At 41.7% G+C, this 27499-nt stretch overlaps 1 protein-coding gene across 1 annotated transcript in view; it reads right to left on the bottom strand.

Annotated features, from left to right (window-relative positions):
- The window catches only part of EPB41L4A (erythrocyte membrane protein band 4.1 like 4A), a gene marked incomplete at its 3' end in the record, with an annotated part of 159744 nt that overhangs the window by 111376 nt on the left and 20869 nt on the right, over positions 1-27499 (bottom strand). The window lies entirely within an intron of this gene.

Here is a 27499-nt window from a genome sequence, read left to right as displayed (position 1 = left end):
AATTTCATTGTCACTAGCAGGTAATCTATTTCATCAACTTGCAAAAGAAAAGGAGCTAAAATATATTCACATTTATTTGCAACTAGTAAGATAAGTTACTAGAAGTCAAAAGCTATTTCAAAGACAGTTTCTGTACAACTAAAGTGGCTGAATTCAAGCAATGCAATGCCCGGAGCTCTAGTGTTTCAAATGAATCCACTGCATTTAGATTACTACCTGATTAAAAAAATAGTAAGCCTGAAATTTCTTTACAACTAGTTATTCCTCGTAAGAAAAAGAAACACCTAAGCACCTCTTTTCTACAAGCATGTTTCACACTTCAAACTGATATTTCACTGGCTGTGGAGAGCTACATGTGTTTATGTACAGCACAAATTGAGTTTCACAACGGAAACTCAATTTCCAATATGATGAAGGTCACTTCTGGTACCTCATTAGGAGCCGGTCTGAGAGCATTAAGAATGTATGAAAACAAACACGCTCTTTCAATCAAACCTTCTCCTAACACAACTACAAGCTCTGCAGCAACTACCTTTTGCAACAGACCACCACCCATGAAGAATTCCACTCCTTCACCTGCTGGCCCTTACCGACTCCTAGGGTTGCCCTTCTTATAGGTATACTGAGTGATCTTGGAGCTGGAAACAAAAGCATAACAAACCACGTTCCACTTTCTTTGATTCCCTCAGACAGCAATCCTTCCCTTTCCATTTTTGAAAAGTTAGAGCTCCACTAAATCCTAGGGACCTAAAACACCATACTAACAGTCAAAGTCAAGTTTACTGTAGTCAGGTGAGTCATATTTTGGCCTCCTGCATCGCACAGTGGGTCCAATAAATCCATGGACCCACCCTATGGTTATTTTTCAGTTTCTGAATGTGTTATTGAGTAAATATGCTCAACCACTGATAGACTTCCCACAATGGCTCCATGACCACTGGGTATGGGCTATTATGATAGGAATGACAAAGTGACCTCCCTACTAGGATAGTAAACCAAAGGAAATATTACATTCATGGGAAAACTGTAGAGATTAATACCACCACCAAAAACTTGAAATTTTCAAGGATCACATTCACCTCTTTGGTCCATGCAGAGAACAGACAGATCTTAGAGAACGGCTCAAGCAGTGGCTCCAATGTGGCTGGCTTTACCAAATGAGGTACATTCTCTGGAGCAAATCCAGCTCCTGACACCTGATAGAAAGCTACTTATCTGGAAAATGCTTTACCAATATGCAAGGAACACAAGAAACCATTTACTTTTATTTCAGGTCAAGTTCAAGAATACAGTTTCAACATTCTTGAATCGGGGTTTTAACAACCCTCCTCTCTGCCATACTTCGTCTGCAGAGACCTTGCTTGCCTTCACATCCTACAGACCATCACACTGGTCTGCTGCATTGATTACACCATGCAGACTAGACTTGATGAACAGGACATAACAAATTCCTTGATGTCTTAGTATAATGCATCCAAGCTTGATGGTGAAAAAAACACCATGAAAATTCAAGGGCTGCAACATCAGTAAAGTTTCTGGGGATACAGTGGTCTAGAACATGTTGGAACATCCCCTCCAAAGTGAAATGCAAGTTGCTGAACCTGGAACTGCTTACTACTGAAAAAGAGGCATAACACTTCACGGGCCTCTTTACATTTTAAAGACAATACACTTATACACACTTACAGGTTACCTTTACTAGGTAACCTTAAAGATCACCAGTGGTGAGTAGGGCCCAGAGCAAGAGGTGGTTAGGCAGCATGTCTGGTCTGTACTACCAACTGTTATGCCACTTGGCTCTTAAGATGCAGCAGGTCCAATTAGTTACATCCAATAAAATCCAGAGAATCACAGCACCCACCTCTAAAGTTCTTGAACAAAGCCATGCCCTCTTCTGCAGATAACTGTCTTTTTAAGAAAAGACTCCTGACTTGCAACTAGCCTTTGGCAGAGCCTGATGAAAAGATATCAAGTGACTTGTGACCTGAGCTGCCTATAATGATCTGAATGTTATCTCACCCACCAGACCATAAGGTTGGGCCTGTGCAGAAGCAATCAACCATCAAAAGTGAATGGTGTAAAAGAGACTGGGCTAAAGCAGGTCTACAGGGCACAAGAAATCACATAAGCAGATGGCTCAGACACCTCTAATGCCTACTCCTATTATATTACCACACCTAGAGCTTCATGGAGAATTCCTTATGATCAGCTGACGGAAAAGGAAACTTGGGCCTGGTTAAGAGATAGTTTGTACGGTATCTGGCACCAAGCAAAAGAGGACTGCTGCAGCCTCACATCTCCAATGAACAGCATCCCTGAAATACTTCGTGAAGAGAAATCATCCTAGCAGACACAACTGTGACCACTACTTTCGCTTGTCCACTTGATCAACACTGAGAAATGGCCAGAATTATGGATCTACACTGAGTCATGGGCAAGCGCTAATGGCTACCCTGGATGGTCAAGAATTTGGGAAAAAACAGTATTGGGAGAGAGGATACAAGAAGATCTAGAAAGAGGTATATGGAGGGACCTCTCAGGATGATCACAGTCTGTGAAAAATGTTTTTCTCCGCAGAGGGGCCTCTCAATAATCAAGTAAACAAAATTACAAATCTCTGGCTGTCAGTTAGCCTCTGTCACCAGCCACCCCAGGACATCCTCAACTGACTGACTAGAAGTGGCCATGGTGACTGTAGCAGAGGCTATGCATGGATTCCACACAAGGACTTCTCACAAAGGCTAACCTGGCTCCTGCCAACAGTGAGTACGTAACTTGCCAATAGAAGAAACCAATCCTCAGTCCCCAAGACTTCCCCAAGGGAAGTCCCCCTTCCCCTGAAGGATCAGGCAGCCACTGGCTGGAAGATGGATTACACTGGACCCTTTCCATCAAGGAGCAGGTAATGATTTGTCCTCACTGTTTCCATCCAACTTATACACACACACACACACACACACACACACACACATATACATATACACCATGTTATTTGCTTTTCCTCACTTCTTTCTCTATCCTTTTTAAGAAGGATTCGCCATGGTGGTGAACTTTACAATTTAGTTTCTAGATTACAGAATATTCCATGAAATTGTGAATAAGTTAGAAAAGATAAGAACTACATCTGGAGACAGATACTGTTAACTATCACCCAACTATGAAGTTCTTAATCTGAAATCCTGATGTGAGCACATGATTAATCATTAGGAAACCTAAAATCCCCCTGCAATCATATGGGGGGAAAAAACCACACATTAGAATAGCAAACATTTATAAGACTGACAATAAAGAGGTTTGAGGGCTTCCCTGGTGGCGCAGTGGTTGAGAGTCCACCTGCCAATGCAGGGGACGCAGGTTCGTGCCCTGGTCCAGGAGGATCCCACGTGCCGCGGAGCGGCTGGGCCCGTGAGCCATGGCCGCTGAGCCAGCGCATCCGGAGCCTGTGCTCCACAATAGGAGAGGCCACAACAGTGAGAGGCCCGCGTACCGCAAAAAAAAAAAAGAGGTTTGACAAGCACATGGAGCAACTGGAATTCTCATATATTGCAATTTGGAGCATAAATTGGTATATCCACTTTGGAAAACTATCAGCTACACGTACACATACTCTGTGACCCAGTAATTCTACTTCTTAGCTATACACGTAAGATAAGTGAGTGCACATATCCACCAAAAGACATATATAAGAATGTTCAGAATAGCTTTATATATAACAGCTAAATACTGTCAACAGAATGGATAAATTGTATTATACTCATGTAATGGAATACCACACAGAAATTGAACAGAAAAAAGCAAAGAACTTCTGCTGCAGGCAACATGAAAGAATCCCAAAGCATAATGCTAAGTGAAAGAAGCAGCACACAAAAGAGTACATATTTTATTATTCCACTTATGCAATGTCAAATACAGGCTAAATTAAGGTACAGTGCTGAAAGTCAGAATAGTGGTTTACCTCTGGGTGGGTGAGTGAAAGGGGGAGAGAGGTACTGTTTGAAAAGGTACACAAGGGAGCCTCCTTGGGAACTGAAAATATTCTGCATCTTGATCTGGACAGTGTTTATACAATTGTATTTATATGTAAAAATCCATCCAGCTATATACTTAAGATTTGTGTACTTTACTGTATGTTATACCCCCATAAAATTGTTCTTAAAAGATTTATGTATATGTACATATTCTTAGAAGAGAATCCAGAGGTTTTTTTTTTTTCCCCAGGTTCTCTAATGGGTCCAAAAAAGATAACGAAAAAAAAGCCAGAGATATTCAAATTTTCAGCCAAGTGCTTGCTTAGAGAAACTTCCGTCTCTCTACATAGCCAGAGGCAGCCAATTATCTACTATAGCTGATTTCAAAAGCTTTCACTTCCTTATGCTCTCTAATCTTAATGTGGTTAGAATAACAATGATTGAGTTTCAGATTTGAAAAAACTTACTTGCTACTTCAGTTTCAAGGATAAGTAGGAAAAAAGTCCTTGAAAGCCTTGATGAGTTTATGTTAAATATGTCATGTATCACTATGTTTTAAAATGTTAGCCTTATTATGATACACCATCTTCCCTTTCTATCTCAACATACTATGTTTTAAATTTCAAAGCATATATTTGAACTCTGTAATTACTTAAAATTACATTTTATTAAAAAAAAACTCTTGTCCAGACTAGATCCAATAGAAATCCAATACATTTGTAAAAGTGTAATCAGATAGGGTAGCGGGGTCCCCGGAGAAAGAGAACCAGGCATGGCTTTCTTGACATAAGAGAAGTCATTTTTGGCCTAAGCCATTGTGTGATTTAAGCCTGGCCACAAAGCTTGTCCTTGAACAGGTCTCAGTCATATCATGGGAACAAAAGAATGCAGAAACAACCTTATCAGGCAAGAGAAGTAACAACAGCAAAGATAGCAAATCAGTTGTAAAGACTCCCAATTCTGTATCAGTGGTAAAGATGAGACTAAAGCACTGTCTGAGCTGTTCTACAGAATTTAAATCACCCCCCCTTGGGGGCTCACCCACCAGAAATCTAAGGGATGATGATGTTGACCTTTTCTGACCCTCATGGCTTCAATCAATTAAAGCTTGGACTCTGCCTACCACCCAAGCCCCTTCATGAATATGCATGTACCCTTAGCTTAAAACTTCCCCAGTTTTGCTGATGGGGAGACACTGCTTTGGGAGAGATTCCTGGTGTTCTCCTTACTTACTGCAAATAATAAATCCTTCCTTCTCCCCATCTTTGGCTTGCTTGTGTCTTTTGGCTCAACACCTACCAAGAGGCAAACTCAGTTTTAGGGTAACAAAAGTAATTAAGGAAAATAAGCAAATCCAATTCTAAAAATGTTTTATTATGTTGACTTTTTTTTCTTCTTTCTTGATAAGCCAGGCCATTAAGGCAAACTTTTAAATTCTTAGGTTATTTACTATACTAAACCAAATGGGCTTGTCTACCATTAGACTATTAAGCTTATAAAACAAGCAGACCATTAATTTTAAAAGTCAAGCAAAACACTGACCTCAGTTTACCATTAATATCAATTCCACTGAGGTTATTTAGATATTAAAGACTGATTTTTTTTAACTAATTTTTATTGTTACAATGTTGTGTTAGCCTCCACTGCACAACAAAATGAATCAGCCATACATATACAGATATCCCCTCGCTTTTGGACTTCCCTCCCATTTAGGTTACCACAGTATTTTAGGTAGAGTTCCCTGTGCTATACACTATGTTCCCATCAGTTGTCTATTTTATACATAGTATCAATAATGTATATGCGTCAATCCCAGTCTCCCAATTCCTCCCACCCCACCCCTTTCCCCCTTGGTATCCATACATTTGTTCTCTACGTCTGCATCTCTACTTCTGCTTTGCAAATAAGATCAGCTATACCATTTTTCTAGATTCCATATATATGCATTATTATACGATATTTGCTTTTCTCTTTCTGAAAGACTGATTTTTTAAGTGAACTTTTATTTGAAAATAGTTTTAGACTTATAGAAAAGTTGCAAAGATGACGTAGAATTCCCATAAACCTGGCACCCTGTTTCCTCTACTGTTAACATCTGACATTATTATGGTACATTTGTTACAACTAAAGAACCAACATTGGTACATTTCTATGAACAAACTTCCAGACAATATCTGAATTTCACTAGTTCTTCCCTAATGTCTGAGACTCTATCCAGAACACCATATTACATTTAGTGATCACATTTCCTTAGCTTTTGGTCTGTGACAGTTTATCAGACTTGCCTTAAGTTTGATAACCTTGACAATTTTGAGAAGTACTGAGTTGAGGAATGTCCCTCAATCTGGATTTGTCTTATGTTTTTCCTAGAAGGCTTTGGGTTTGCAAACATCAAATTTCAAAATATTCAACTCAAAGATTTCTGACAGGACAAAGTACAAAGCAAAAATTTGTCCTTTATCTCCCCATTTATTCATCGAAAAATGCACTATATTCTGGGAAGAAGCCAACTACAGCTTTAAATTCCAGACTGCAGGTACAGAACTTAAGCAATAGGAAATTAAGCTGAAGAGTGTTGCTGGGGGGCAAATCACAAGAAACCTAGAGAAAGTGAGCCTGAGAAAGACTGAGAGTCAAGGAAACATTTCGGGAGAGCTGGGAGAAAACTCACCTGGCATCTACTGTGCCCCAGGCATCACTCTGAAGTTAGAGTTCAACTACAGGAACTGTACTGACTGTTGCCCCCCCGCCACTACCTACCTTTGCCACACTCTCCCGCAGCTATTCATTGCAACCTGTCTTTCTTTTGTAAACTGTCTCTGATCATTTTCAGAAAAAGAAAAGAAAGTGGTCAGGTCCCAGCAGGAAAAAGCATTACCAACAGAGTAACTGAGATTAATCAAGGAGCATCTACAGAGATGTGGGCAGAGAAACCAACCTGAATTGGTACAGTACCCTGGGGTACGCAACCATGGGAAGCTGCTCCACACCGAGTTTGAAATAACAAGGAAAGAAAGGAAATACTAAAATTCTGGGAGAATAGTGACTGGGAAAAGGGCTACTTGACAGGAGCTTAGGGGAACAGACTTTCCCACCTCACTCTCCTGTCCTCCCACCCTGCTAGAGAACTCCAGAACAACCATCGGCCGGAACCAAGGAGACCAGAAGGCAAACGAGTTGACTACATAGGTCAGCATCCCAGAGCACAGAACAGAGTGGATTAGGATGGGGAAAGGATCTGGAGGGGCCAATAAAAGGCAGTTCAGAAAGGAAGGCACCCTTCAGACAGCTATTCGCATTTTGATATTTGTTCGTCTGTCATATCACCACTACTGTACTGTGAACTCCTGGAAGACGGGGATTTACAGAAATAATCTTAGGTCCAACACAAACCTCCCAGTGGGCCATGGAGGTGTATCTGAAAGAAGAGACACAACATACCCATCTCATCTACTAGTCAGGATGGAACTTGGGTCCACCACAGCATGACTCTGCTGCAGGGAAGGCTCACAAGCACCCAGACTGACGGCTCAGCTGTGCCCCACACCCCATGTCAATACAGAACAGAGTCTGCACCTGTGGTCCCAGGCCAGCACCTATGTTCTAACAAGGAAGAACCTAACCACTGGGTCATCCTGCCCAATACTTCCTAAGCTCCAGGGCTGGACCTTGAATCTACACTTGATAGACTGAGAACAAAATAAAACTTCATTTACATTTCACTCCACTTCTCCAAATAATTTGTCTTGCTTAAGAGCCTATAAAACCAGTTATCTGGAGACTTTTAATGAGGTACTAGACCTTCTATGTTTATATAAACAGCAGACTTCCCTTATCACCCACTACTTGCATAAAGCTCCCTGAATAAAGGCCCTTCAATGCCCTCCCCATCCTTCCCCTGCCCTCCTGCCTTGGGGCCCTTGCCCTCTTTCGCGGTGGTACTTTCCACTCCACATTCCCTACCTGGCAGCTCCTTCCAGGACAAGTAGATGTCTCCTTATTTCTTCTGACTTCCTCCCAGACCAGCACTGTACTAGGCAACACAGTAAGTGCCTAAGGAATTCATGCGCTGAATGTGCTGTGCACAAATGCCTTTGCATTTAATAAAAACACCCATTCCTCTTTTCGGAAATGCAATGAAAATATGAAAGGTTGAAGGACCACAGGAATGACATTTACATTTCATTATGATCGTGCCGTCAATAAAGTTCCAAGTCGCTATTTTAACAAACCATGAACAGCCTGTGCCATCAAACAAAGAACACCAAATACCAACCCACAATCAAATCTCTGCAGTGGTGTGGCAATGAGCTATTATGTTCACCTTACCAGGAATACAAAGCAGATGATTTAATATGGTTCTTCATAAAAGGAGATGATCAGGGCTTCCCTGGTGGCGCAGTGGTTGAGAGTCCGCCTGCCGATGCAGGGGACACGGGTTCGTGCCCCGGTCCGGGAAGATCCCACATGCCGCGGAGCGGCTGGGCCCGTGACCCATGGCCGCTGAGCCCGTGCGTCCGGAGCCTGTGCTCCGCAACGGGAGAGGCCACAACAGTGAGAGGCCCGCGTACCGCAAAAAAAAAAAAAAAAAAAGATGATCAATAATTGCATTTAATTTATCAAAATGGGTTTGTACAGAGACTACTTGGTAGGAAAACGTAGCTCATAAGGCTTATGATATAAAATAATTTAAAAGCAGCCAACAATAATTTTTGTAGCTTTTAAGTCTTTTATTAATCTTATTACTCAATTATCATTTTTAAAGATATGAGGAATAAACTTTCAGAACAGATTGGCCTTCTAACGGAACATCTTCATACCTATCTCATCTCTCTGCCTTCCCTTGTAGAATACTTCTATTCCCTCCTCCTCATTGATCTAAGAGCATGGATTGTCTCTTCTTGGACACCATTCCTTCCATACTATGGTTGACACCATTCTCTCATCTCCTCTGGCCATCTGTTGTCCCCTCCCTTCTATCACCATCTTGTCCCCATTGACTCACACGTTCTTTACAGCTCATATATACCCCTTAGTCACTCAAATCCTTTAAAAAAATAATAATAACCAATAGGGACTTCCCTGGCAGTCCAGGTTAAGGCTCTGTGCTTCCAATGCAGGGGGTGTGGGTTCACTCTCACATGTCGTGTGGCGCAGCCAAAAAATTAAAATAAATAAATAAAATTAAAATTTAAAAATAACCAATAATAATCTCCCTGGCCCATACGTTAAGTCCCTCCAGTTGCTGCCCATTGCTTTCCTCCTTCTCACTTGAAAGACTATTGGTGCTCTGGGCTCCTGCATCTTTACTTCGTGCCCCTCCTTTCCTTGAGCCAAGGCCAGACACCATCATGCTACTGCATCTGCTCTCCCAAAGGCCACCAATTTCTTGTAGATGCCAAACCCACTGAATACATTTCAGTCTGTGTCTTGCTGGCCTTCTCTGCCATGTTTGATACCACTGACCTCTCCTTCCTGTGACTACTATAATGTAATTTTTTCATTTCTGGTTGTTCTGGAGTTCTCTAACCATTCCTGCTTACTGTGCTTTCTCGGTGCTTCTCTGCCCACTCCTTAAACATCCCTAATGGTTCTCTTTTGATACTGCCTCTGTCTTTCTCTCTGCCTTCTCACCCCTCTGTCAACAATTCGCTTTCATCCCTCCCACTGCCTTGCCCCCTTCTCACTCTTTCCAAGCTCTCCTTGGAGTAGACAGTTGTATCCACTTCCACGGTTCTAACTCTCACCTTTCACTAAATGCTCCCTGAGTCTTTTCTCCAGCTACAGAAATATACTTAGATGGCAGCTTTGATGCCTACAGTGTTTCAGACTCAACATGAATGCCCAAGAGTAGCCTAGCCACCATTAGTCTGGCAAGCCAGGGATCTGGAATCAACCTAACCTCTTCCTCATTTTCCAAATCTTCCAAGTCTTACCTCCTAAGTATTTTTAAAACCCATCGCCCCCGCTTCCTTTCCACACAGACTTCCCAATACTAATTCAGGTTCTTACTGTCTCACCTGGACCACTGCAAAGTCTCTAACAGAGCTTCCTGGTTCTCCTTATTTTGAACCTGGTTTTCCTTAATTCTGAACCTCCTTCATGTCACTTCCCTGACACAGCCCTGCCAGATCTACTGAAAACACAAATGTCTATCAGCAGCCCAGTCAAAACCCTTAAGAGGACCTTCCATTAACTCTGCACGTAGAGCATAAAGGTCCTCCCGTTCCAGGCCCACCTACTTCCCCAGCTTTACGTCCCACCTAGTCTCTATTTGGTTTCATGTTCTAGCAATACAGAACTGACGGCTATCACCTGCCTGTGTTTCCCAGGGCTATGCCATGGCTCTGTGTCTTTGTTCATGCTATTTGATCTTCTGCGGAATTCTCCTCATACCCTCCCTTCCCTGAAAAAGTCATATTCATTCTTCTGGTCTCAGGTGACATCTCCTCTAGGTAGCCTCCTTGGCCTCATTAATTAAAATCACCTGTTTCTGTGTTGCCTCCACAGGGTAGGGACCCTGTCCTATTTAGTGGTGTATGCTATGCATAGCATAGCACAGAGGCACAAGAAATGTTTACTGAATCAAAGAGCCTTAATGAAGGTAATTGGACTTGAAGCAAAAGTTAGTATGATTAAAAACATCTGAGGGGTATTTTGAATATCATTTAGATTTGGATCAAATTACTGGTAAATAAAGAGGACCTAAAGAAAAATTCTTGGAGGTAAAAGCTTTGGTGAGCCCTGAGAACACTATCTTTTCCTTCATTATAACTGCAAACAAAACAATACCAAAAATCGGACTAGCACATTTCATTGTTTCTATTGCAGTAGATTTTCAAAGGAGACTTATGTCTCTTGTAGTCATTCTTCTGTTCAGGGACTTGAAGGAACAGCTGCATAATCAGATCTAGATATGATATTTCTTTAATGAATGAATTAGAAAAACTTAGGAATGTATTTGAGTTTATTTGAAACAGCCATAAATCTTGTGACTTTATTTTCAAATGTTTTGCTTATATTAAATAATGACTTATGACAACATGATCCTAGTTCAATGTTAAGAAACATGGCTCATGAAATGATTTCCAAAAACGCTAAATTAATTCACCCACATGTGTTCCACTATTTGAGAAAGGCCAATGTCCTCATACTACTTTAAGTGTTTCTACATAGCACTGAATACAGACCGCTTACAAACTTGGGACTCTTTATATAATATAATGAGCACCATGTGCTATGCTGGGTTTTTTCATTCATTTATTTAATATTTTCCAAATTCTTAAGATAGCTGTTTTATCTCCATTGTGTAACTGAAGAAATGTTGAGAAATAACCAGCGTGCCACTGGAAATTGCTGGGAGGAGGCAGAAATGCTGTCAGAGAGGTGGGGCAGCTTATCCTCTGGGAGTCCTGAGCTTTCTGATGGGACAAGAGGACACCTGGGCACAGACCCCTTGGCCCACTTAGCCTGGAGCAAAAGGTACTGAAACTTGGGGAAGGCTCCCTGGCCTCTAAGCTCTGCATTAATCTCCGATGAACACCCCAGGTTGCTTACCTGCTTCTGCTGCTTCCCTACTCTGGGATGTAGGTCTGCAGAACTGTTTCTACTCTGTAGCAATCCTTGGCTCCTTTTAACTACTTTTGCTCCTCTACAGAACTGTTAACTTTTCCACCCTTCAGGAATTACTCCATAGTTTTCATCTGTCAGTGGCATTCTATACCTTTCTTGAATTTTACAGATTTTTTTCTCTCTCCTTTTTAAAATTTTTATTTATTTATATATTTTTTGGCTGCGCTGTGAGGCTTGCAGGATCTTAGTTCCCCGACCAGGGATCGACCCCAGGTCCCCAAAGTGAAAGTGCCAAGTCCTAACCACTAGACCGCCAGGGAATTCCCAGATTTTTTCTCTTCCAAAAGTATTTTTTCTGTCATTTTCACAGCATTTTTAAGCAAATGGATGGTATGGATGTGTTTCCCATATTCATAAAATGGCATCCGAATCAATTTAGATATTTGATTGATAACCAAATCATCAACTTGGTCTAGATTAAATAAAAATATTCATGGATTTCTTTAAAAAGATTAATTTTTCAAGTTACAAATCCTCAAAAGTCAGTTATGCTCCAAAAGTCTGTAAACTGGTTGTTTAGAACATAGCTCTTTTTTTTTCCTATCAGCAATAATTTCATTCATTCACGCAACACCTATCATGTACAAAGTACTGTTTTAAGTGATGGAGATACTATAGGAAATAAAACAGAGAAGGTCCCCATCTATTGCAATTCCTGTAATTTAGGAAAACTTTGGTATAAACAATGAGCACTGTGTGTATTGTATATTTACATAATGACTTATGGACACCCTAGCAGTCGTTAGTTAGCATTTCAAGTTCTGTTATCAGGAGTTCACACTCCTGCTTAGCACTTTAAGTATCATTATTTTAAAATACAACAAAAGGTTTGTTAATTAGCAAACTGTTTGAAGGAATGAGAAGTAATTTTGATTTGTGAAATGAGTGGTGCCCAAGATATGTGGTTGGTTAAGATTATACAGACTTCACCATCTCTGCAAGACCAAGACATCAAAAATCTGGCAAGGCCAAAAATCTGACACCTGTAATGTGCGACTCAAGATCTGGAACCTTTGTCCTGCTTCTCTCCACCCCTCAGGAGACTCTCTTGCTTGACTTGAGTCACAGCTGGCCAGCCTCGTCATCAGAACATCATCGCTGCACTTGTACCGGAAGAACCTCAGCGCGCAAGGACAGTGTGGGGACTCATCCAGAGTGACCAGACGGTATGTGGCTCTGGACCTGCTGGCACTGCTTTCTCATAAATGACTGTAAGCCTGGCAGAATTCAGACGAGACATTGCTTTTGTTGTAATTTCCCAGCTGGAAGCCAAAGCCTGGAGAGAGGGTTGTAGAGCACCCACTTAGTTCTAGACTTTGGAGGTCTCCAACATTGAACAGAAGAACCCAACAATGCTGGAAGGCCAGGCTGACTTAAGTCAGCCTGCAACATGGACCTCGTGGAGTTGATATTCTAGTAGAAGAGATGGATGACAGCAAGTAAATAAGTACCTATCAACAGTGGTATTATTAGGAAGGAAATGAGCAGAATGATAAGGAAGGCCCTTCCAGGAGGGGATATCTGAGCTGAGTGTGCACTAGTCATGAGAGAAGGAGAATGTCCCAAGTGTAGGAAGCTACAAGTACAAATTCACCTGCCACCCAATCTGGAATTGGAATTTTTTTTTCACATATATGTCAAATGTGCAGAAACTGGTAGCCACCTATATCTTATGTCCATTTAAACAATACAAAGAGCTAATTTATTGAGCATTTGTTGTCATATGCCACTGTCGACTAAAAAAACATTACACAACCTGAAAGTTGAGAATTATGTTTTATTTGGCCGACAAAACTGAGGACTTAAGCCCAGAAGACAGTCTCTCAGACAGCTCTGAGGGACTGCTTCGAAGAGGTGAAGGAAGAACCAGGTATAAGAATTTTGCAACAAAAACCAGGTAGTCGAACATCAAAATATTACTGTTAATTAAAGAAAATCAGACATCTCCTCAAATTAATGAATTTAGCGCTTTTCTATGTTTGGGTAGATTCAAGAGGCTGGGCTGACTGAAATCATTCCTTTGATATACACCTTAACTATCTAGGGCCAGTATTCTACTCTTCTCCATTCTGAATCCCCTCAGGGTGCACACAGCTGGGGATGGCTGCAGTACCTGCTGGCTTGGTGGTCACAACATCCTTTGTTTACTGATATGTCAGGTGACATTTTTCATCCACACCTTGAACTGTTTTAGAGCTTTCAATGTATTAACTAATGTCATCCTCAGAGAAATTCTATTCCCATTTTATAGAAGGGGACACCGAAAAACTAAAAAGCTAAGTAACTAGCAAGCAACAGAGGCAGGATTAGAACTAGCCAGTCTGCCCATGGTCCCCATGCTCTTAACCAGTTGAGCTGCCTCTTCAAAGCTTCATTTTGGTTACTCATTCTTCAGGAATAAACTGAAACAACTGCAGTCAACCACCGAAAGGTCCATGATTCAATGGAAAGAGGGAGTGTCCAACTTTTATATTTTAATGGGGAAACGTTGAGGTGAATGTTTATATGGTTTCTATAGTGCTGAAATTATGTGAGTTTGTTTCCATCAAGTTCTGGATCACTTCCAGAAAGTCAGGTTAATATGGGAAGAAGAGAAAACATTCATTTTTCACTGAGTATGTGGTAAAGACAGCAACGCATGCACACACTTGTCAGTTCTGCCAGAGCGCAAGTCTTCAGGGAGGAAGCACCCATCTTCTGTGAGAACTTCCCACAAAGAGAATTATTAGTGTGGAATGAGTGCTCAGTTCAGAAATAAATGGCATTCTTCAAATGTCAGAAGCATCCCCACGGAATAGCACAGGCCCCCAACAAGACTGCTAAGCTGGTGTTACAAGCTATGGCCATACAGAAGGAGCTCATCCACGCTGACAGTGATGGGGGCTGGAAACAAAAGGCCGAGAATATTCTCATTACCCAACAGCCCCCTGCTTTAACCCTCTAAGAATGAGCAGAAGTGTTTCTTAAATTTAGAATTCAGAACCATGGGATTCTAATCACCCAGAGCTCCAGACCAAAATGTGTGTGTGTGTGTGTGTGTGTGTGTGTGTGTGTGTGTGTGAAATATCAGTATTCAGGGGGATGAATACTTTTGACAGTTAAAGATGATGGAAAGGGGTAAAGTCTTCTAAATAAACATGATTCATACTATAAAACATCGCATTAGTCCAGTAACCTAGGTTACCTAACAATAGGAGTTATAAACATCACTCACAGACAGCAGTATTTTGCCTTCCAGGCCTTCATGGTGCATCTCAAAACAATTCCACCAGTAAGAGAGCCCTGCCAACGCCCATCCCTGGGTGCTGGGGCTTACCACTAATGTGAGCTTTCTCTGGAGTCCTACCTAGTCTGGTTTTTTTCTTTAAAAATGCATGCAAACTTTACATTCTACTCTAAAAAAGATCTGTTTTGATTTTTTTGCCCATTTTTGCAAGGTAATTTAAAACATGATTTTTCTATCGGGCAGAACTGGCACTCCAGGAAGATGGGTCAAGTTTATCCTGTGACTTTTCACATCTTCCCCCATCCCCCATCCCTGCCACTGAGAATGGATATAAACAAAACTTTGAGTTTAAGGCCAAGGCTTTTAAAAAATGTAAGAATCCATAATGTGATGGTCAATATTCAGGTTCTTTTTGTCTGCAGAATGGCAGCTCTCAACTCCAGCTGCACATTACAATTACCTGGGGAGCTTTTTAAAAATACCACTGCCTAAGCTCCACTCCAGATCAACTGAACCAAAATCTCAGGGTAGAAGAAGAGACCATCATGTATAGTTGCTGTTTTCAGCTCCACTGGGGGACTTTAATGGGTAGACGGGGTTGAGAACCACTGTGTAGAGGATACTAAAGTAATATCAAGGCCCCAGAGTGATGGTGGAACACTAAAGCCAAACCCTGGGGCCAATCCTCTTGCCCCTTCTTCCTAAGAACCCCTTGGAGACACAGATAGTAATTAGGTGACAACTTCCCCCCCTTCCCTTTTGAGTGGGATCAAAACCAGAAGGTTGAAATGAGATCCAAAATCTCATAATACAAAAATGTCCAGGTTTTGTTAAAAAATCACTCATCACACCAAGAACGAGGAAGATCTCCAACAGAATGAAAAAAGACAAAGCAACAGATTTCCACATCAAAATGACAGAGATGTTAGAATTATCTGACAAAGATTTTTATGTAGCCATGATAAAAATTCTTCAAGGAGCCATTATGAAGACGCTAGATAAACTGAAGGAAATGCTACCATGTTCTTCAGGTCCTTGAAGTAGGTTCATTACTAGCCCGGACAGAACTGTGCAGGTGTGGGCTGGTGCAGGCTGGGAAGCTTCTTTGGGGGAAGGATCCCATGGGACTCCATCCCAGCTGTACACTGGTCTGTGGTCTCCTAGGGCCTGTTCACTGTAACTTGCCTTTGTCTTTTTTTTTTTTAATAAATTTATTTATTTTATGTATTTATTTTTGGCTGTGTTGGGTCTTCACTGCTGCACGTGGGCTTTCTCTAGTTGTGGCGAGCAGGGACTACTCTTCGTTGCGGTGAGCGGGCTTCTCATTGCAGTGGCTTCTCTTTTTGCGGAGCACGGACTCTAGGCGCACAGGCTTCAGTAGTTGTGGCACGTGGGCTCAGTAGTTGTGGCTCACGGGCTTTAGAGCATAGGCTCAGTAGTTGTGGCACACGGGCTTAGTTGCTCCACGGCATGTGGGATCTTCCCGGACCAGGGCTCGAACCCGTGTCCCCTGCACTGGCAGGCAGATTCTTAGCCACTGCGCCACCAGGGACCAAGTTGCCTTTGTCTTAATAGATCTAATCTGACTTTCTGAATGAGACTGTTGAATGAGTCAAAGATGAGGACCACTGAGGGGAGCTACCCCTCTGGGGACTGATTGACTGACAGTGTCTGTGTCTCCTAAGGCTTCAGATGTGAAGAAGGGACAAGAGGACTGATCCCAGGGGCTGGCTTTGACTTGACACAGAAAGTAAGAATGAAAGTAAAAACTGCTATGGATTTCATCAAAATTAATAATTTCTATTTAGCAAAATATCCAGTAAAGAGGATAAAAAGACAAGCTACAGACTGAGAGAAAATATTTGCAAACTACATATCCAAAGAAAGGACTAATACCTAGAATACACAAAGCACTCGAAAAATTCAACAGCAGGAAAACAAACAATCCATTTAGAAAGTCAGCAAAGACAGAAAGAGACACTTCACCAAAGAGGATATACAGGTAGCACATGAAAAGATATTCCACATATTTAGCTACTATGAGATATCACTACATACCAAACAGGACAGCTGAATAAAAGTAGTGACAACACCAAATGCTGGCGAGGATGCAGAGAACTTGGGTCGCTCACATATTGCTAGTGGGACTATAAAATGGTATAGCTGCTGTGGAAAACAATTTGGCAGCTTCTTAAAAAACTAAACATGCACCTGCCACATGACCCAGTAATTGTACTCTTCAGCATTTATCCCAGAGGAATGAAATTTTTATTTTCATACATAAAATGTATGTATGAATATTTGTAGCAGCTTTATTCATAAAGCCAAAAATTGTGAACAACCCAGTGTCCTTCAGCAGGTGGATAGTTAACCAAACTGCGGTTGCATCCAAACCATGGAATACACGCAAAACCTGGATGAATCTCCAGAGACGTATGCTGCATGAAAAAAGCCTTTCCAAATGGCTCCACTGATGGAACGTTCTTGAAATGATAAGACTATAGAAAGAGAGAAAAGATTAGTGGTAACGAGTTTAAGGAGAGGTAGAAGTGGCAGAGACGTGGATGTGGCTATAAAAGAGCACTACGAGGAAGCTTTGTGGTGATGGGAATGCTCTGGATCTTGACTGCATCTATGTCAATACCCTGGCTGTGATACTGGACTACAGTTTTGCAAGAAGTTACCATCAGGGGAAACTGAATAAAGGGACATAGGTTCTCTCTGTGTAGTATTTCTCACAACTGCATGTGAATTCTCTCATAATAAAAAGTTTAATTAAAATTTTTAAAAAAAGGCTACCGGCCCACTGAACATTAACTGCAACATACAGTGAACAGCAAGTACCTGGAAGTGACCTTTATGTTTATTCAAGATTGTTATTTATGGGCCATTTTTAGCTCTAACATTTCATCCGTGATTCATGAGTCCCAGCAACCTAACTAATTTTATTCAATAAAGGAGGGGACCCCATAGCCTTGCCAAGACTAATATTTCCTTGGTGACATTCAACATAATATTAGCTATCAAGCCTATGACACACACAGCCTCTAGTGACCATTTTCTATGCTGCTACTTGCTTTGTTCTCTTCCATCTCTTTAGTGAAAGATGCTAAAATGCCCACCTGTCCAGTACTATACCTTTCCAGTCCTGTCTTTCAGACTAACATTTTCATATGAACCGGAAAAAAAGTCACTACTCCTAATGCTTCATCTTTCCTATCACAAACCCAATTCTCAGGGGAAACCAAAAAAGGGTATTACTCTACAGTGTATTTAAGACAACAAGAATTCATCTATTTTCACATTTGGAGGATTCTGAATCCACAATTATTGGCTCCAAAAACAACAGAAACAAAAAACTGCCACCTTCACTTTTTACCTATAAGGATAGTCATTAAAACTTTCCAAGACATAAGAATCCATGTACCTCATCAACAGGGAGTAACTTATTTCAACATGGGAAAGTGAAAACCTACCCTGAATTTAAAACACTCCAGAGAGGGAATATCTACAGTCCATTCCACTGCTTATTCTGATACTTCACAACCTTCATTTGTCAAGCCATGCTATCTTCTGCATCACATCTTGGTAAAAACTGTGTTTCCTCTCATGACCAGAGGAATTCGTTTTCACACAATGTTAGCCACTCCTAAGAATGCCAGATTGGCTGGGTCAGAGAGTACTCAGCATTTGACTTACACACATTGAACTAGATCAATCTGAAAGACAAGGAAATTCCAGGGGCCTTTCCTGTTCCTGCAGCTTCAGTTCCCTGACGCCTCTCTCAGGTGTGCTTTGAAACAGAGTCTGATCTTAGTGGTTCAGGTGCATTCTTTTTTTTTTTTTTTTAACAACACAAGGCCTCTAAACACAAGCCTCCTTCTTCATTTCTCTGATGCGCAACTGAACATATAGTAATAGTTCCAAAGCAAGACGAAACACGGGCCGTGTTTAACAGCCGGTAGGGCAGTTTCCATGGGGGAACCTTTCTAAAGGTATTTTTTAAGTCTAATTTTGACTTAAAATTAAGTCTTATTTTGCATCGGGGGCTAAATATGGAAACCATTCCACTGTGATGTGCTCCCTGTAAATCCTTACCTGTCATCCTGTGGCTTGGGTGTGTGCAGGTGTGAGCATCCATGAACACCTTTACACAAGTGGAGAGCACACCGGGCCAGCACCAAACCAGCGCTTCCTCACTAACTCTGCAGATACTCATTCTCTGAGGGGCCAGTACACTGGGGAAGCCAAGGCATCCCCCCAGCTTTCAGTGGACATGAATGGAGGCAAAAGAACATATATATCTCCCCTCAAACATTTGGAAAGTTCCTCTTAAAATAATTAGGGGCTTCCCTGGTGGCGCAGTGATTGAGAGTCCACCTGCCGATGCAGGGGACACGGGTTCGTGCCCCGGTCCGGGAAGATCCCGCATGCCGCGGAGCAGCTGGGCCCGTGAGCCATGGACGCTGAGCCTGCGCGTCCGCAGCCTGTGCTCCGCAACGGGAGAGGCCACAACAGTGAGAGGCCCGCGTACCGCAAAAAAAAAAAAAAAAAATGTCTGATTGACTAAGTTTACACACATCATTTGAAAACTGATTGACTAATACATACATTAGGTTTCCAGTCTGTAAGTTGTGTTTAAGTGCTCAGGAAGGTTTCTGTAAGGTTATCCTGCTAAAGGTTAAAGTGCTTGGATAAATTAAGTATATTAGGTGTTACCGGTTGAAATGCCTAAAGGAATTTAATTAATCAAGTTTGAAAATGGTGTGAAATGTTTAGGAGAATTTAGGCTGTCAAAATTATGAGCTAGGGCTTCCCTGGTGGCGCAGTGGTTGGGAGTCCGCCTGCCGATGCAGGGGACACGGGTTCGTGCCCCGGTCCGGGAAGATCCCACATGCCGCGGAGCAGCTGGGCCCATGCGCCATGGCCGCTGAGCCTGCGCGTCCGGAGCCTGTGCTCCGCAACGGGAGAGGCCACAACAGTGAGAGGCCCACATACAGGAAAATAATAATAATAATAAAATCCATTGACCAGTCTCTGTTTTTTCAGTCACTGAAATTATCTCCTCACTGAGATTAAAAGAATTAAAATTATAGTCTAAATGACAGAGATGAGGCAGCCCCAAACCCAGAAGATGTTAAGAGAGACTCCATTGGACCAAAGGACACAAACCTCAATAGAGGGAAACAAATGGGTAATACCTAACCTCACCAATGAATTTTTAAGATGCAAATTTGTATTTCTCAAATCTTCAAATACTATATATCACTCAGAGGAGATTTCAGTCTCACAAGCTTGTGGTAGGTGTTCAAATTGGTAGAATTTCTGAAAATAATGTGAGCACCATGTATTGATTTCTTTGTCACTAGAACATTACTCCTTTCTCTCCCCAAGCTTTACTGTCTCAGAAATAAAGTTGTGAGCTCACTGTTAGCCAAATTAACTTTTTAAATATGGCTTAATTAGTCCTTTCAGTTACACTTACTTCTAGCTACTTTAATAAAGAATTCAGCCCCAGCGCTTTATATTTTTAAAAGGCATAATGGGATGAAGCAATGCCGTGCATCCTCTCAGCTGTGAGGCCTGTCTTTATGAAGCACAGCTGTTTGCACTAAGACCTAAGGAAGGCACTATCACCCACGAATGGGCATCATATGTTAAACCCTGCAAACATACAGTGAAGAAAGAAACAGCCCCTGAACACCAGCCTCATAAACCCAGTGCATAAAATTGCTCAAGCCTTATGTAAAATATCCTTACAGCAAATTACTCTTCTCTGCTCCTAAACTGTTTCCAATGGGACATCAAACCTTCAGTAATACATTTTATTAGCTTAAAAATTAACACTTGATTTTGATAGAGTCTAAAGGCTTACACATCCACAGTAATTATTTTAAGGAATACAGAGACTTCCCAGTTCATCTATATGGCCCAATATTGATTTAAAAGGATGCTCAGGGAATGGGTTTTCTGGGTAATTGAATTTTCCAGGTTGTTTTAATCTAATAAATGATTGTTGAATTTAACTGTCAGGCTCTGATCTGTGAAAGATATATAAGAAATTGGACTGAGCACTAACTTCAGGACAGATTATAGACATAAAGTTTTAAAACAAATCTCTGGGACTTCCCTGGTGGAACAGTGGTTAAGAATCTACCTGCCAATGCAGGAGACACAGGTTTGAGCCCTGGTCCGTGAAGATCCCACATGCCAGGGAGCAACTAAACCCATGTGTCACAACTACTGAGCCTGCGCTCTAGAGCCCACGAGCCACAACTACTGAGCCGGCGCGACTAGAGCCCATGCTCCACAACAAGAGAAGCCACCGCAATGAGAAACATGCGCACCACAACGAAGAATAGCCCCCGCTCACTGCAACTAGAGAAAGCCCGTGTGCAGCAGCGAGGACCCAACACAGCCAAAAATAAATAAATAAATAGATTTAAAAATAAAACAAATCTCTGATATCAACTTTCTTTTTAATCCCATATTTAGGATCATAAATATAGGACACATCTCAAAATTGAGGTTATAGATTCCAGTTACTTTGATTGAACAGTAAAGGAAGATACTATAGACATGACACTGGAAGACTGAATAGATGGAGAGGCTCAGTGGAAACGGAGAAAGCAGAAGCAACTGAGATGAGACAACAAACACTGGTAGTAGACTCTTTTCCGTTCCACCACCCTACTTGACACTGACCTTACCATTAAGAGAGCCTAACAGTGGGTCCCCGCTTTAGCTAAAAAGATTAAGGGAAGAGGAAAAAACCAAAAAAATGAAAAAAAGAGCAAATTGCCACCTGGATCCCTTAAGTGTGTGTGTCCACCTGGAAGACCCACATCTACCCCAAGAGACATGGGCCTCACATCTGATACAGAAAATTAAAGCCCAGAGAAGAGAATTACCTTCCCACTGGGACTAACTACAGCATAAAAGCACTGACTTGCAAAGACTTAGCCATTCAGACACGGAGGAGGAAGGCCTGAAGGCTGCTTGCCCTTCAGCTTTGTCAGCAAGTGCCCCAAGGGACTGATTCAGGGTCCTGCACTACTGAGGATGAAGTTCACTGAACTGGAGGCCCTCGATGGTCTCTCCCCTCAAACTCTGTTCAAAAAAGTCCCTAGGCTGACTCACATGGCTGCTGACTTTGGCCAGATCCAGATGCAACCAGGGATTAAGCTAGCTGCATGAAGTCCGGGTACCTGGGCTGACCATGTCCAACACAGGGGCCCTCCCTGAGCCCACCTCGACCACCATCCCCACAGGACACCCCAGCTTCCATCAGGGCTCCAAAGCCTTCCCATCACTTTAAGTATCTCAAAGGTAATGAACCACCACTAGAACATAAGTGTCAAACTTTGCCTAGAATGGGCTAATAACAGTTTCTTACTAAGTGGCTATATTTTAAGGAAACTGTTAAATAATTTGCAAATTTTCCTTTGAGTTGCCAAATAATATAACATTTATCACAAAGTCCTCCAAACTGTAGATTTGAAAAGTTTCTACACTGTCAAATACACATCATCTGTAAGTGAGATTTTATATGAAACAGTTCTGCAGATTGTAGGTTTCATTAGAATGCTGAGGCATTCCTATACAATCACATTAAAGAGAAAAATTAGACATTCAGATTAACCCTAAGAGATTGATTCAAAACTCATGAAATACATTCTTAATGTTCCACCTTCACTGCCTTAAAAAGAAATGTAAAAGTTGTGTGCCCAATTTATAACAATAATAAAGGGAAAAGGAAATAAACCACCTGAATCTTCTACCAGCACATGAGGACCAGCAGAGAGAAGTTTTAAGATACCAAACCCAAGAGTTTCTCACTAGGGTCTATGCCACAGAGGAGACTTAGATATTCTAGTTGTTTCAGCAGAAATTCACAGATCATTAAATTAATTCAAAACCCAACAGGGTAGCAAACTAACAACTTACCCTTACCTGATTACAGCCTGCGAATTTTCACCAATCTCCTTCCTTCCCAGTATTTAAAAGGGCAAGCAGCCGAAGGTCGAAGTTTGAAAGTGCAGGGCAGAGCTGTTGCTAGAGCAGACTTATGGAAGGCAAATGGTAGGGGAGGAGCCTGGAAAGGCTAAGTCTGGAAACAGATCAGTGGACCAACCTGGCTTGGGTTCCTGGCTCTCGCATCCTGGAGTGTATCTGAATCACGAGGGGGAGGTTTTTTAACTTTATCCAAGCCCAGATCCCACCCAGACCACTTGAATCAGAACCTCTCTGGTTGTTTTCAAGGCTCCCCCAAGTGACTACTGTGCAATCAGGGGTCAGCCCCACTGGCTTGAGAAGGAGTGAAAAAGGAAAATGGAAAGCAGGAACAGATAACCTGCGTTCAAAACACCTCAAGTCCACAGGCTGCCCTGACGTAAGTCTGCTCCGTGCCCACTTGGGGAGCAGAAGGCTCTCTCAAAGGCCTGGCCCAGCCATACATCCACGTGGTCCATTTCTGTGTGCAGGCTCAGCTCCAAGCTCTTCTCTCCCTTTGCTCTGTTGCTCTATCGTTAAGTGCCATGCAGAACAACTGTCTGTAATCTTCCAAAGGGCATCTTGGTGGGACCCCAGAAAACAGAGAGGGACTGTGGAAACACTGCCGGTGAGGGGTCTGGTGAGCCAGCTGAGCAGTGAGTTTCCAGGCTCATTACTCTCCCCTTTTAGCCCCCTGCTACGAGTTCTCAGACATAAACACACACTTAAGAGTAAATTATTGGTTTGTGGGTCTCTGAAGCAGTTGCTTCTTAAATTAATGAGCTGTGAACTTATGCTAAAGTAACTTCTCATCCCGGAAGAGAACTATTGTACATGAAAAAAACCAAATGTCTGGGGCTTAGCAGGAGGCTCAGAGCACAAGAGTGGGGGAAAAAAACAAAAGAAAGTACAATAATTTAAAATGCAAAACTAACATTTTCTAATATGAGAAATATATTTCATCCAAAATTATTTCCCTGTATGGGGACAGATTTGTACTGGCATTTTTAATAAACTGGGTGGTTCTGCCTCATGGTCTCTTGATGAGGCTGTAGTCAGATTATCAGCCACGGCTGCAGGCAGCTGAAGGCTTGAATGGGCCAACAGACTAACTTCCAAAATGGCTCACTCACCAGGCCACTGGCAAGGGATTTGCTTTTAAAACCAAATATATATTCATTTATTTAATAAGCAATTGACAGACTTGATCAAAAAACAATTTTTACCAAAACAATCTTCACATATTATACACATATCTTATATGTCTAAAAATGTATACCGTATCTCTTGAACACCACCTGTGCATTCTTCCTGCTATGTTTGGTGATCTTAAGAACACCAAATGCATGTAAACTGAGTGATGGGTGTAATATGGATTTAAACTTAGAGAAAGGAATTGTGACCAAAATGAAGAAGAAACATTTTTTTAAATACCAAAAAAAATGTAAATAACCAATGAACATGAAAAAATACTCAAAAGTAATCAAAAATATAAAAACTTCACATTTTCCTTAACAAACTGACAAGGATATTTTATATGCTAATATTCTGTGCTTGTGAAAACTCTGAGTACAAAATAAAATAATAATGATAATAATAATAGCAGCCAGGGTGCATTCTCAGTTAATCTTCATCACTATCCTATAAGGAAAAAAATGAAAGAAATGAAGAGAAAGGGATCCGGTAAACTCAGCACATGGCTGGTAAGCAGCTGACCCAGGGCTGACCATAGCTGTGCTAACTCAATATCCTAAACATTAAACCTTACCCTAAAGTGCAGCCTATCTAGAAAATATTTGGCCCTATGAAACAAGAGCCTCAAAAATCTCCAAGTCCTTGGATCCAGAAATCCCCCTTCTAGAGTACTCAGGCTGGAGACAATCATAAACTAAGCCACTAAGCTAAGGAATGCATGCAGCATGTTCATACAGTGGTGTATAAAATAAACTGGCCAGAGTGGAATATTTAGAACAGGATCATACAGCTTTCAAGACAGAAGGCAGCTTTAGAGATTACTTAGTCCAACCCATTCACTGTACAGGGATGATTATTCAATATGAAAAAAATCTAACTTTTTGTCCCCAGTGTGGGGAGGCACGGGGGACTCTTTAAAAAAAAAAAAAAAAAAAGGCCTTTCCTTACTTTTTCTGCCAATTTCCAAACTCAGGAGTTTAATGGGAGGGAAGGTCTATCAACCTCTATAATAAACAGCCCCAAAATAAATGCCTTTTTAGAACTTGGGTTTTCTTTCTTTCACATATGGTCCTTCCAGGAGGCCTGTCTTTGCTATAGAGTCGGAAATTACAACTAACTTGTGTGACTGTTGCTGATTTGAGTTCATAGGCTCTGAGTAAAACATACATGGGTTTTAAAACACAGGCTTCTAAGTGGCTCATCCAGTACCTCTGAGACTTTTTTTCCTTACTGTCAGGGTGTTTTCTGAAAGGAAGAAGCTATTGGGAGCGTAGCCTTAAAAAAGGGTCGGGGGGTAGGCGCGGTATCCAGTACATCTTGACTAGAGCCAACAGAGAAATGTGTTTAACCCACGTTAAAAAGAGGTGTCCCACCAGTCAGAATGGCCATCATTAAAAAGTCTACAAATAACAAATGCTGGAGAGGGTGTGGAGAAAAGGGAACCCTTCTACCCTTCTGGTGGGAATGTAAGCTGGTGCAGCCACTGTGGAAAACAGTATGGAGTTTCCTCAGGAAACTAAACATAGCATTACCATATGATCTAACAATCCCACTCCTGGGCATATACCCATACAAAACTGTAATTCAAAAAGATACATGCACCCTTATGTTCATAGCAGCACTATTCACAATAGCCAAGACATGGAAACAACCTAAATGTCCATCAACAGATGAATGGATAAAGATTTGGTACGTATATACAATGGAATATTACTCAGCCATAAAAAAGAATGAAATAATGCCATATGCAGCAACATGGATGCAACTAGAGATTATCATACTAAGTGAATTAAGTCAGAAAGAGAAAGACAAATACCACATGATATCACTTACCTGTGGAATCTAAAATACTACACAAATGAACCTATCTACAAAACAGAAACAAACTCATAGACATAGAGATCAGACCTGTGGGTGCCATGGCAGTGGGGAGGGGAGGGGAGGGGAGGGAGAGGGATGGGCTGGGAGGCTGGGGTTGGTAGATGCAAACTATTACACTTAGAATGGATAAACAACCAGGTCCTACTGTAGAGCACAGGGAAATATATCCAATCTCTTGGGATAAACCATAATGGAAAAGAATATTTAAAAAAGAATGTCTATATGTGTAAAACTGAGTCACTTTGCTGTACAGCAGAGATTGGCACAGCATTGTAAATCAACTGTACTTCAATAAAAAATTTAAAAATAAATGTAAAAAATGAAAGCATAAAAAAAAAGAGGTGTTCATTCAATAAGTATTTACTGTGAGCCCACTATGTGCCAGACACTGTAGTCGATGTTGAGCAGATCTCAGTGGACAAATCCTAAAAAAACTCCTGCCCTCATGAAGCATACGTTCTAGTACATTATAGTGGAGAAGGCAGGCAACAAACAAAATCAGTAAGTAAATTATACACTATGTATAGAGGTGGTAGGCATGATGAAGAGAAATAAAGCAGAAGGGGCTTAGGGAAAGTATATGCAGAGGGCTCAAGGAAGGTCTCAGAAAGGAGACACTTGAGCAGAGACCTGAAGGGATGAGGGTAAGCCAGGCAGAATTCTAGGGAAAAGCATTCCCAGCAGAAGGAACAGCAGGAGCTAAGGCCCCAAGGCAGAGACCAGCTGCGCGTATGAGAAACAAATGGACTTTACTCCTAACATCTTCATGACTCTTAAGCCTTAGAACTCAGAGTACTTAACATTAATTATTTTACTGTCTTTTAAGAACTCTCTTTTTTTTAAAGATGTCTTTATTATTTATCTATTTTATTTTTGGCTGCGTCAGGTCTTAGTTGCGGCAGGCGGGATCTTCGTTGAGGCATGCGGGATCTTACACTGTGGTGCACGGGTTTCTCTCTAGTAGTGGTGTGCAGGGTTTTTCTTCTCTAGTTGTGGTGCTCGGGCTCCAGCATGTGTAGGCTCTGTAGTTTGCGGCACGCGGGCTGTAGTTGAGGCACGCGAGCTCAGTTGTTGTGGTGCGCGGGCTCAGTTGCCCTGCAGCATGTGAAATCTTAGTTCCCCGACCAGGGATTGAACCCCCATCCCCTGCATTGGAAGGCGGATTCTTTACCACTGGACCGCCAGGGAAGTCCCTGTCTTTTAAGAATTCTCTTTAAAAGTAAACCTAAAGCCTTTCATGCTTAAAGCAGCCAGCCAGAAGCACAAAACACTGTGTTTTGAGGGCACGTTTCTCGAGAAAATGGACACCCACTAACGAGCACACCTAAATAAAACTGCTGTGACCTTGATCTCAGGTAGGTCACATTCAGTAAGACACCTGCTGAAGGTAAAATTATAATTAGACAAATCAGTCATCCCAGGAAATGAGCTTTAGCATGTAGGTGGGGTTCTAGAGGCAGACCAGTATACAGGTGAGAGGAGGGAAGCAAGAAGCAATCCATCAGCAGAAATGGAATTCTGAATCCATCCTCTCCCAACCTCCTCTACCAGATACTCTCACCCCTACCCACATTAAACCTTCCAAGCCACCCATTTTCCATCAATA

The sequence above is a fragment of the Mesoplodon bidens genome, assembly GCF_964165515.1.
Source record: "Mesoplodon bidens genome assembly, chromosome: 4".
Taxonomy (NCBI): Eukaryota; Metazoa; Chordata; class Mammalia; order Artiodactyla; family Ziphiidae; genus Mesoplodon; species Mesoplodon bidens.
This window is presented reverse-complemented; position numbering and strand designations above follow the sequence as displayed.